General features: G+C 41.1%; 1 protein-coding gene and 1 non-coding gene across 2 annotated transcripts in view; one reads left to right on the forward strand and one right to left on the reverse strand.

Annotated features, from left to right (window-relative positions):
• SMIM14 (small integral membrane protein 14) overlaps window positions 1-12,791 on the reverse strand; it is a 92,002-nt gene that overhangs the window by 65,115 nt on the left and 14,096 nt on the right. The window lies entirely within an intron of this gene.
• LOC115896133 lies at window positions 8,453-8,516 on the forward strand. Its single transcript, XR_004056089.1, has one exon. It is a non-coding gene; the product is annotated as a U7 small nuclear RNA (small nuclear RNA).

Consider the following 12,791-nt stretch of genomic DNA (forward strand, 5'->3'; position numbering starts at 1 on the left):
ACTTGTTTCTCAAAAACGTGCAACAGGTTACAAAGATCTAAGTCATGAAAACATAAGTAGTTTACTAAGAAAATTCAAAATAGCCTGGCACAGTGGCTCACACTTGTAATCGCAGCATTTTGGGAGGCCAAGGAGGGTGGATCACCTGAGGTTAGGAGTTCAAGACCAGTGTGGCCAACATGGTGTGAAACCCAGTCTCTATTAAAAATACAAAAATGTGTTGGGCATGGTGGTGCAAACGCCTGTAAACCCAGTTGCTTGGGAGGCTGAAGCAGAATTGCTTGAACCTGGGAGGGTTATAGTGAGCCAAGATGGCACCATTGCACTCTAGCCTGGGCAACAAGAGCAAAACTCCATTACAAAATAAATAAATAAATAAAAGAAAATTCAATAGAATCGAGGAGCAGTAAGGGAAGCAAACATAGGCATAGACGAAATAAAAGAGACAATAAGTTGATAATTATTGAAGTTGCGTTATAGGTTCTGGGGAGTTCCTAGGTTACCTTTTTTTTTTTTTTTGAGATGGAGTTTTGCTCTTGTTGCCCAAGCTGGAGTGCAGTGGCGCGATCTTGGCTCATTGCAACCTCTACCTCCCAGGTTCAAGCGATTCTCCTGCCTCAGCCTCCAGAGTAGTTGGGATTACAGGTGTGCGCCACATGCCTGGCTAATTTTTTGTATTTTTAGTAGCAATGGAGTTTTGCCATGTTGGGTAGGCTGGTCTTGAACTCCCAACCTCAGGTGATCTGCCTGCCTCGGCCTCCCAAAGTGCTGAGATTACAGGCATGAGCCACTGCACCTGGCCCCTATGCTACTTTTTAAAAATATTTTTATATTTCCATAATAGTCACTGAATTTGTATGTCAGCATTTTCCCATTTTTGTGATAGCAATCTGACTTCAGGTATATATTAAGCAACATGGTTTATAAGTGACTTTTTATGTAACATTAAGGGCAAAATAAACAAACATGTCTGAAGCTCTCAAACAATTCTTAGCACAGAAAAGCAGTGAAATAACATGAATGTTGAGAAGGCAAAAAGTAATTCCCCTTATTCTGCAGGTCCAGGTCACTTTCTCTCCTCTACAACTAACACAACCTTTCCTGGTAGAATTTGGCAGTAATAACTCTGTTGAGTCATACTGTTGCTACATGTGGTGAGGGAATTTTCCAGTGCTGTTAACCAATTTATCATTGCTGTTAGAACCTTAAACACTCCAGCTCATGCAAGCTCATGAAAGAGACAGAGGGAGTTAAAATACCGATAGAGTCTCTAAAATGTTTTTTTATTTTTTTAAATTTATTTATAGAGACAAAGTCTTGCTATGTTGCCCAGGCTGATCTTGAACTCCTGAGCTCAAGTGATCTTCCCACTTTGGCCTCCCGAAGCATTGGGAGTACAGGCGTGAGGCACGACGTCCGGCCCTAAAGTAAGACATTAATATTAGAGGAAGCTGGGTGAGGAGTATACAGTAACTTTGTATTACCTTTGCAACTTTTCTGTAAGTCTAAATTTATCCCAAAATAAAAATATTTACTTAAAAAATGTCAAGTCCAACAGACCTTTAAAAAATAAATGGATGGGGGGATTTTTAGGGCAATGAAACAATTCTGTATACTACTACAGTGGTAGATACATGTCATTATACATTTGTCAAACTCCATAGGATGTACAACACCAAGAGTGAACCCTACGGCCGGGCGCGGTGGCTCAAGCCTGTAATCCCAGCACTTTGGGAGGCCGAGACGGGCGGATCACGAGGTCAGGAGATCGAGACCATCCTGGCTAAGACGGTGAAACCCCGTCTCTACTAAAAATACAAAAACTAGCCGGGCGAAGTGGCGGGCGCCTGTAGTCCCAGCTACTCGGGAGGCTGAGGCAGGAGAATGGCGTAAACCCGGGAGGCGGAGCTTGCAGTGAGCTGAGATCTGGCCACTGCACTCCAGTCCTGGCGACAGAGCGAGACTCCGCCTCAAAAAAAAAAAAAAAAAAAAAAAAAAAAAAAGCGTGAACCCTAATGTAAACTATGACTTTAGGTAACAACGACTTTTCAATGTTTGGTTTGTTGACTATAACAAAGGTTAACACTCTGGTGTCTGATAGTAGGGAATATATTCATGTGTGGGGGCAGGGGATATATAAGAACTCTATACTTTTTTTTTTTTTTTTTCCGATACGGAGTCTCACTCTGTCGCCCAGGCTGGAGTGCAGTGGCGCAATCTCAGCTCACTGCAAGCTCCGCCTCCCGGGTTCACGCCATTCTCCTGCCTGAGCCTCCCATGTAGCTGGGACTACAGGCGCCCGCCACCGGCCCAGCTAATTTTTTTGTATTTTTAGTAGAGACGGGGTTTCACCGTGTTAGCTAGGGTGCTCTCGATCTCCTGACCTCGTGATCTGCCCATCTCGGCCTCCCAAAGTGCTGGGATTACAGGCTTGAGCCACCGTACCCCGCGAAAACTCTATACTTTCTGTTCAATTATCCTGTGAACCTAAAACTGCTCTAAAAAAAAAAAAATGACATTTAAAAAAATAAACTAAAAAACTGGATGTGGATCAATGAAACAAGACTGGCCAGGAGGCCGGGCGCGGTGGCTCAAGCCTGTAATCCCAGTACTCTGGGAGGCCGAGACGGGTGGATCACGAGGTCAGGAGATCGAGACCATCCTGGCTAACACGGTGAAACCCCGTCTCTACTAAAAAATACAAAAAACTAGCCAGGCGAGGTGGCGGGCACCTGTAGTCCCAGCTACTCGGGAGGCTGAGGCAGGAGAATGGCGTGAACCCGGGAGGCGGAGCTTGCAGTGAGCTGAGATCTGGCCACTGCACTCCAGCCTGGGCGACAGAGCCAGACTCCGTCTCAAAAACAAAAAAAGAAAAAAAAAAAGTGTTTTTACAAAGCTTGTACCCTTAAGAATTACATTTCTATCACTCTGTCCTAAGGGACTGTCTGAATTGTGCGTTATTGAATATTCAAAAAATTATAAAGAACCCAAATGTTAGTAATTAAAGCTATGGTACACTGGAGCAATGAAACATACTATGTAGTAACATGGTATAGCTAGCAAAACTGGTCTCTTGCTAACAGCATCTCTATAGGAGATTTGGCTTATTCTGCTAGGCTATTCCATTGAAAATAAAGAAGGGACATCCCTGAAAAGGGTTAAACATTCCCAATTTTGTTGTTGTTGTTGTTTTGAGGCTGAGACTCACTCTGTCACCCAGGCTGGAGTGCAGTGGTGCCATCTTGGCTCACTGCAACCTCCACCTCCCGGGTTCAAGTGATTCTCCTGCCTTAGCCTCCCGAGTAGCTGGGAACACAGGCGTGTGCCACCACACCCGGCTAATTTTTATATTTTTAGTAAAGACAGAGTTTCACCATGTTGGCCAGGCTGGTCTCAAACTCCTGGCCTCTAGTGATCTGCTCCCTCAGACTCCCAAAGTGCTCGGATTACAGGAGTGAGCCACCCCACCTGGCCACATTTTATAACTTGGGAGTTTCTGACTCTTGCTGCTCATACTCCATTGTCATAACAGACAAAAACTGAATGCATGATGTGGAAAGTTCTTTTTCTTTCCTTAAGTTAATCCTCCCTGCTACCCACATCAAAACATAACAGAATAGTGTAACCTGACTGTGAGCTTATCTTCTCTATACATCTTCCAATCCATTCCTTACATTTAAAAAAGAAAAAAGAAAAGCAGTATTCTAAGGACCCAGAATTACTGCAACTGGACTTTTTCCTTATTTTTCTCAAGGCTGTAGTATAAAAATATGTACCCTTATTAAACCTCTCTACTCTTTTTGCCAATCCCTGGTTTCCTCTCTCCTTCCAAAAGGTTAGTTCCCCACTCCTTTTCCAAAAGCAACAGTACTAAGAGATTCATTTCCCTCCTAAGAAATGAGTCAGATTTCCAGTATGCTCAGTGTGAAATTCCTGTGATTAAGGTTTTTGAAAATATGTAGAATTACTACCTACCAAGAATTTAAACTTGGGGAAGAATTATTATACATTAAACTCATTATTCTGGTTATTGTTAAGATGATCAGGTATTGATTTTTCTTCTTATTTTCTTATGTTTCTATACATAGTACTTTTTTAACCAAATTATATATTTGCATATGTGTAAATATTTACATATATGTGCAAATTTGCATATATGTGTAAACAACAGATACTACCCAAAACAAAAATAAAATGCTGCTGTGGAAACTCCAATAACATTAGTAACTTAAGGCTAAGTTTTTATCAATGGAGAGATGTTTGCAAATAGTCCCAAACTTTTAGTATTTGAAAGAGGACCTAAGTGGCCTGGAGACAGAAGTAGTAAGGAGACTTTTTGCTGCATACAATTGTGTTTTCTGAAATTACACTATTTGAATATTTAACTATTCAAAGAGTATTAACTTTGTAAAAGAATAATCTTTTTTTTTCATAGTTTTTTTTTTTTTTTTTTTTTTTTGAGACGGAGTCTCGCTCTGTCGCCCAGGCTGGAGTGCAGTGGCCGGATCTCAGCTCACTGCAAGCTCCGCCTCCCGGGTTTACGCCATTCTCCTGCCTCAGCCTCCCGAGTAGCTGGGACTACAGGCGCCCGCCACCTCGCCCGGCTAGTTTTTTGTATTTTTTAGTAGAGACGGGGTTTCACCGTGTTAGCCAGGATGGTCTCGATCTCCTGACCTCGTGATCCGCCCGTCTCGGCCTCCCAAAGTGCTGGTATTACAGGCTTGAGCCACCGCGCCCGGCCGTAAAAGAATAATCTTAAAGTTTCTTGTTCTTCTCTTGACTATAACCATTAGCTCTAGGGATAATTATATATCAATGTACTCAAACTGAATATGCTAAATTGTCTTTCTATCATCACTAAAGTTGTTGGTTAGAGATAATATATCATAAAAGGGATTGTAACTCTGTAGGTAAATGTTACAATATTAACCATATCCCATCATCAATGAAGATATTAAAAAGTATATAAACAGGCCCTATCATGGATACTTCTAAAGTCAGCCTTTGACCTAAATCTGAGGCAATCATTGTTTGCAAAAATCCGTTTTCAAAGTTTACTTTTCCCTTCCCTACTTACTCTCTCTCTGGTGGAAGCTTTAACAGTGGAAGAGAATCTAAACAGTGAAACAGTGTACCTGAAACAGTGTATCTACCATAAACTACTAATGTTGGTATAGTATTTTGTTAAATTAAGTTTAAAATAAAAAGCAAATGGAAATTAATTTTTAAATTAATTTTTAAAACACATGTAAGACAGAAAAAAATCAGGAAAATGACAATGCCTAGTTTTGTTTTTTAACTTTTCCCAAGGTGCATCTGCAATCAAATACATTATCTGGATGCTTACCATAGTTGAGATGACAAAGGAAAAAATGGTAGAGAAAGGAGAGAAGTAAGAGAGAATATTACTCCTGCCAAAGCAAGTCCACTTCTTCAGAAATAACAAGTGGAGCCAGCATAGAAACCTAAAACTATCAGTGACATCAAATCCATGACCACTCAAGTCTTGGCAAATACAGAAAAGGCCCCCAAAACATCAAGAGAGGAATTATCACCAGGGGCTGCGCAGGAGAACTTACACCATCAAGAAGGAGGAAAATTCATTCACTCAAGCCCAACTCATTTGAACACCTTGATAATGAACACTGCAACAGGCATGGGAAAAACAATGATGAGCAAGATGTGATCACCTCCAGATAATCTCAGTCTAATAAAAATGGGGCTCCAGGAACTGCACTTAAAAGCCCCAGAGTATTGGGAGGCTGAGGCAGGTGGGTCACAGGGTCAGGAGTTCAAGACCAGCCTGGCCAAGACGGTGAAACCTCATCTCTACTAAAAATACAAAAATTAGTCAGGCATGGTGGCGGGCGCCTGTAATTCCAGCTACTCAGGAGGCTGAGGTAGAGAACTGCTTGAACCTGGGAGGTGGAGGCTTCAGTGAGCCGAGATTGTGCCACTGCACTCCAGCCTGGGTGACAGAGCGAGAGCAAGACTCCATCTCAAAACAAAACAAAAAAAAGGTCCCCGAGTAATAAAACTCACTCATTCTCATTCTCTTTTACCCACTGTCACTGATTACACTTCCCAAGCAGCAAGTATCATTGTATAATAGCTTTTCTATTTTTTAGGTCTGGTAATTTACAGAAAGGACTGCACACTTTTTTCAACCTGCATGTTGGACCCTGAAGGGCTGTCAAGCCCCCCTGTTGAGAAGAAAGTGAGTGTGAATAGACTCAGTGGGAAGCAGCATTATGGAGCAGAGATTTGGGCATAAAATAGCAGCAGGGATGCATATACACCACATACACACCTCTCCTGGCTGTGAGATCCTTTATAGTCCACAAGCCTGTCTTTGGAAAATATATGATATATTATCTCTAACCAACAAATTAAGTGATGATAGAGGGTAAGACAGGGTTTAGACAATTTAGCATATTCAGTTCAAAACAAAATTGAAATATAATTAAATATATTTTTTGAGAAAATTGAGATGTAATATATATTGAGAAGAGAAATTTTCTCAAACTATATATAAATATATTTTTTAAATTATATTTATATTTAATTATAAATATATATTTAATACATTTATTTATATTTAATATACTTATACATATTTAATATGATGTATTTGTTTAATATATTTAATATATAAATATATATTTTAAGAGAGAGATAGGGACTCACGCTCTGTTGCCCAGGCTGGAGTGCAATGGCAATCATAGCTCACTGCAGCCTCAAACTCATGGGGGCTCAAGTGATCCTCCCACGTCAGCCTCCTGAGGAGCTGGGACTACAGGCGCAGGCCACCACATCCAGCTACTTAAAAAAATATTTTTGCTGGGCATGGTAGCTCATGCCTTTAATTCCAGCACTTTGAGAGGCTGAGGTGGGAGGATTGCTTGAGCCCAGGAGTTCAAGACTGGCCTGAGAAACAGCAAGACCCCATCTCTATTAAGAAAAATATATATTTAAAAATAAAAATAGGCCGGGCGCGGTGGCTCAAGCCTGTAATCCCAGCGCTTTGGGAGGCCGAGACGGGCGGATCACGAGGTCAGAAGATCGAGACCATCCTGGCTAACATGGTGAAACCCCGTCTCTACTAAAAAATACAAAAAACTAGCCGGGTGAGGTGGCGGGCGCCTGTAGTCCCAGCTACTCGGGAGGCTGAGGCAGGAGAATGGCGTAAACCCGGGAGGCGGAGCTTGCAGTGAGCTGAGATCCGGCCACTGCACTCCAGCCCGGGCGACAGAGCGAGACTCCGTCTCAAAAAAAAAAAAAATTAAAAAATAAAAAAGCCGGGCGCGGTGGCTCAAGCCTGTAATCCCAGCACTTTGGGAGGCCGAGATGGGCGGATCACGAGGTCAGGAGATCGAGACCATCCTGGCTAACACGGTGAAACCCCGTCTCTACTAAAAAATACAAAAAACTAGCCGGGCGAGGTGGCGGGCGCCTGTAGTCCCAGCTACTCGGAGGTTGAGGCAGGAGAATGGCATAAACCCGGGAGGCGGAGCTTGCAGTGAGCTGAGAACCGGCCACTGCACTCCAGCCTGGGCGACAGAGCGAGACTCCGTCTCAAAAAAAATAAAAAATAAAAATAAATAAATAAATAAATAAATAAAAATAAAAATAAAAATAAATTTTTTTGTAGAGACGGAGGTTTTGCTATGTTGCCCAGGATGGTCGACATAGCAAAGCCAGGCTGATCCTCTGGCCTCAGCCTCCCAAAGTGTTGGGATTATAGGGGTGAGCCATTGTGCCCACCCTGGAATATACTGAATATAAAAGTGCTTGTGGCCGGACGCAGTGGCTCAAGCCTGTAATCCCAGCACGTTGGGAGGCCGAGACGGGTGGATCACGAGGTCAGGAGATTGAGACCATCCTGGCTAACACGGTGAAACCCCGTCTCTGCTAAAAAATACAAAAAACTAGCCGGGGGAGGTGGTGGGCGCCTGTAGTCCCAGCTACTCGGGAGGCTGAGGCAGGAGAATGGTGTGAACCTGGGAGGCGGAGCTTGCAGTGAGCTGAGATCGCGCCACTGCACTCCAGCCTGGGCGACAGAGCAAGACTCCGTCTCAAAATAAATAAATAAATAAATAAAAGTGCTTGTGAGCTGCTATGTACTATAGGAATGTAATGAAAATGATATTTTACTATTACTGTTTCTACAACAAACCACTTTTATGTGGGAAGTGGTGAGTGAGTCCTGATGACCCTGTGTTAAATTTTTAAGGCCAAATGTCTTCCTTGTCCTGGCAGGAATAAACAAGTTTGTAAAAAACAGTGTGCAAACACACACACACATACACAATTACAACCAGCAAATCAGATTTATAGAATTGTCTGAACAAATTCCCCTCAAAATATATTTATTTTTATGTATCAAAATTGGAATCACAAATAAATGGGGAAGGGATTCCAATTTCAATAAATTCAGTGCTAGGAAAACCTACAGTGTTATAGCTCTTTCAGAATTTGTCTAGCGGACTTTCCAGTTTTTGCTGGAAAGCTCCCCAGAAAAAATTCCAAAAAGAAAAAGAAAACCTACTAGCAGTTAAGGAAGAAAAAAAATCAGCAATTCTACCAGATAAGTAAGGTTAACATTTATTTGATATTCAGGGAAGGACTTCCTACAGATACATACAAACTTTGCATCCATTAAAGTACAGAGAAAATGCAAAAAAGATAAATACAATGAAAAATATCAAATTTAGGACACAAGATTGTGCATTTAAAAAAAATCCCAAGTAAAATTTAAAAAGCAAAAGAATTAGGGGAAAAAAACTCCAAACATTTCACTAATATAGCTGGCAAAGACATTTTAAAAATAAAGAGCAAATGCAAACCAATTCTTTAGTAAGATGGAGCCATTTATACACTGCACTGGAAATTACAAACTATGATAACTTTTCTGGCAATACAAATCCAGATGTTAAAAAACGTGCATGCCCTCTGAGTAAGTCCAGTTCTAAGCCTATCAAGGAAAATAATCTGAAATACAAAGATTTATATACAAAGACGGTTATCATGCCTTTAAAGTAGTGAAAAATAGGGATAATCTAAATATCCAGCTAAAAAGAAATATTTAAATTGTGATACACACTGTAAAGTATTATACAGCCAAATGTTTCTTTTTTTTTTTTTTTTTTTTTTTTGAGAAAGGCTCTCGCTCTGTCACACAGGCTGGCATGCAGTAGAGCAATCATGGCTCACTGCATCCTTGACCTCCCAGGTTCAAGTGATCTGATCCCAAGTGGCTGGGACTATGGGGGCACATGTTATCATGCTTGCCTTTTTTTTTTTTTTAAGTAGAGACGGGGTCTCATTATGTTTCTCAGGCTAGTCTTGAACTCCCAGGCTCAAGCGATCTTCCTGCCTCAGCCTCAAGCGTTCTTCCTGCCTCAGCCTCCCAAAGTGCTGGGATTACAGGAATGAGCCACCACATTCAGCCTCATTTTCTTTCTTGATAATATGAAGGAATGATCACAACATAATGTTAAAAGTATATTTAAAAGGGCATAAAAATAAACATAGCAAATGCACGTTTTATTTTTATTAATTTATTTTTTGAGACAGAGTCTCCTTTTTTTGCCCAGGCTGGAGTGCAGTGGCACATCTCGGCTCACCGCAATCTCCGCCTCCTGGGTTCAAGTGATTCTCCTGCCTCAGTCTCCTGAGTAGCTGGGACTACAGGTGTGTGCCACCACACCCAACTAATTTTTTTTATTTTTAGTAGAGACAGGGTTTCACCATTTTGGCCAGGCTGGTCTTGAACTCCTGACCTCAAGTGATCCGCCTGCCCCGGCCTCCCAAAGTGCTGGGATTACAGGCATGAGTCATCGCTCCTGGCCTGCAAATGCACATGTTTTTAAAGGCATAGGAACACACATACAAATGAAAAGGCTGAAAGAAAACATAAAACTTTAACATCTGTTATCTCTGGGTGGCAGGATTTTACTTTTCACTTTGTACAATTTTCAAATATCATATAATGGTTACAAATTGACTTTTATAATCAGGAAAAAAAAATTTTGGATGCAGCAGCTAAATCCAGGGAATGTCACTCAGTTTCTTCAACAAATAAATGGCAAAAAATAAATAAATCTTAAGAGATGGCAGGGGAATGGTTACAGATTAAAACAAAATTAAGAGATACCAATCCTGATTCAAACCAACCTAGTAAAAGGACATTTATGAACTATCAGGAACTTTGAACACTGCTGAAATGACATTGTTACATAAGTACAATGTCAATGATCACATCCAAAAAGAGTCCTTATCTCTTAGGGATCTCACTAAGTATTTTCAGTTAAAGTGATACAATATCTGGGGTCTAGTTTAAAATAAACCTGCCAAGTGGGGAGAGGTATGGATGAAACAAAACCACCATGAGTTTAACTGTGGAAGGCAAGTGATGGGTCCACAGAGATTCATTATACCATTCTACCTTTTCGTGCTAAAAATTTCAAATTATTAATACATAAAAGTTTTTTTAAAGATACATTTTTATAGAAAAACAATTATCTCCTCCCCTTCTCCCCCACTCCATGCAAGCAGAGCTCTTCCTGAGAAGGCAGGGACAACACTGGCTAATTCAAGGCCAGAATATGAAAACTTTCTTTATTGTGATTTTAAAGAATGTGATTTATAATAAAGTTACTTTTCACATAGCCAGCCAAATCTTCACAGTGATGAAGAACAATATCACAAGTCTTTCCACGTTAAAAATAGGCCGGGTGCAGTGGCTCACACCTGTAATCCTAGCACTTTGGGGGGCCGAGAAGGGCGGATCACCTGAGGCCAAGAGTTCAAGACCAGCCTAGTGAACATGGTGAAACTCCATCTCTACTAAAAATACAAAAAAAAAGTTAGCTGGGCATGGTGGCGCACGCCTGCAGTCTCTGTTACTTGGGAGGCTGAGGCAGGAGAATCACTTGAACTCAGGAGGCAGAGGTTGCAATGAGCAGAGATTGTGCCACTGTACTCCAGCCTGGGTGACAGAGCAAGACTCCATCCTGAAAAAATGAAAAAATAAAAATAAAAACCCTCAGCAAGAAGAAAATGTAATAAATGCAATGCAATCTGATGTGCTAAAAGAGAAAAAAAAAAGAAGAAGAAAATGTATAGTAACAATTTAGAAGGTATGCAATTATTCATAACCATTGCCTGCTCAGTAAAAAAGAAAAAAAAGGTTTAAAAAAATAGAATGTATGCAATTAGTTTTTATGTAACAGAAAATAGAGATACTGGTCAATGAAATGGGAAGCCAGAGGAAGCATTCTATGCATTTTTATCTTAAAAAGCATCAATAAGTACTTGGGATGACTTTTATCAGATTACTCAAAGTCTCAGTATAATGAGGTGTTCAAACATACTCATACACAATACTTTTTACAAAATATTCAAAGCTGATTATTCTTTTAACACAAATGGCTCTCAAATATTGCCGCACCTAGTTTATGTTCTAATGTAGCTTTACTACTTTCACATCTTAATAAGAGCCCTTCTGATAAAAATCAAAAGCAGGAAAATTTTCTGTTTTTAAAATGAGGAACATAGCCCTAGCTAAGGTAGTAATTTCACCAAGATCACACATCTAGTATATGACAGATCTTATACAGGAAGTCACATTGTAAATTCCTGACCAGGACTTATTCACCATCTGCCAGATATGACCAATCATGCTAGTTATGTTTGTTTCACCCTTACAAAGACAACTTTAGGGCAGTACAGAAATTAGATAACTACCAATTAACTTCATATTAGTTCGTCCAGGCGCAGTGGCTCATGCCTGTCATTCCAGCACTTTGGGAGGCCAAGAGAGGCGGATCACCTGAAGTAAGGAGTTCAAGACGAGTCTGGCCAATATGGTGAAATCCCGTCTCTACTAAAAACACAAAAATTAGCTGGGCATGGTGGCGCGCCCCTGTAATCCCAGCTATTCGGGAGGCTGAAGTAGAAGAATCACTTGAACCCAGGAGGCGGAGGTTGTAGTGAGCTGAGATCACACCATTGCAATTGTACTCCAGCCTGGGCAACAGAGCAAGACTCCATCTCAAAAAAAAAACTTCCTATTAGTTCTTAGCAACAAAATACTTTTCTCTTAAACTACATTTGCATCTCTGATGGCAAGTAGGCAAGAAAAGGATGCGGACTCGGCTGGGCATGGTGGCTCACACCTATAATCCTCGCACTTTGGAAGGCCGAGGCGGGCAAAAAAAAAGACTGGTATAGTGGCGCGTGCCTGTAATCCCAGCTACTCGGGAGGCTGAGACAGGAGAATTGCTTGAACCTGAGAGGCGGAGGTTGCAGTGAGCTGAGATCACGCCATTGCACTCCAGCCGGGGCAACAGGGCAAGACTCTGTCTCAAAAAAAAAAGGACGCAGACTCAAGTTCAAATTGTTCAATTACTGTTTGCTAAAAATTATTCTAAAGCTATACTTGGGAGAAGTTAAAGACATACAAAATTTAAATGATGAAATAAACCCCATTATATGCCCTTAATATCACAACTCTCTGTGATCAAAACTCACTCAGGATTAAAATTCCCTGAAACTCATCATTACAAATTTTTATTTTTCTTTTTTGAGACGGAGTCCTGCTCTGTTGCCCAGGCTGGAGTGCAGTGGCACAATCTCGACTCACTGCAACGTCTACCTCCCGGGTTTGAGTGATTCTCTGCCTCAGTCTCTCAAGTAGTTGGCACTACAGGTGCGCACCACCACACCCACCTAATTTTTGTATTTTTAGTAGAGACGGAGTTTCACCATGTTGGCCAGGCTGGTCTCAA

Source organism: Rhinopithecus roxellana, chromosome 2 (genome assembly GCF_007565055.1).
Source record: "Rhinopithecus roxellana isolate Shanxi Qingling chromosome 2, ASM756505v1, whole genome shotgun sequence".
Lineage (NCBI taxonomy): Eukaryota > Metazoa > Chordata > Mammalia > Primates > Cercopithecidae > Rhinopithecus > Rhinopithecus roxellana.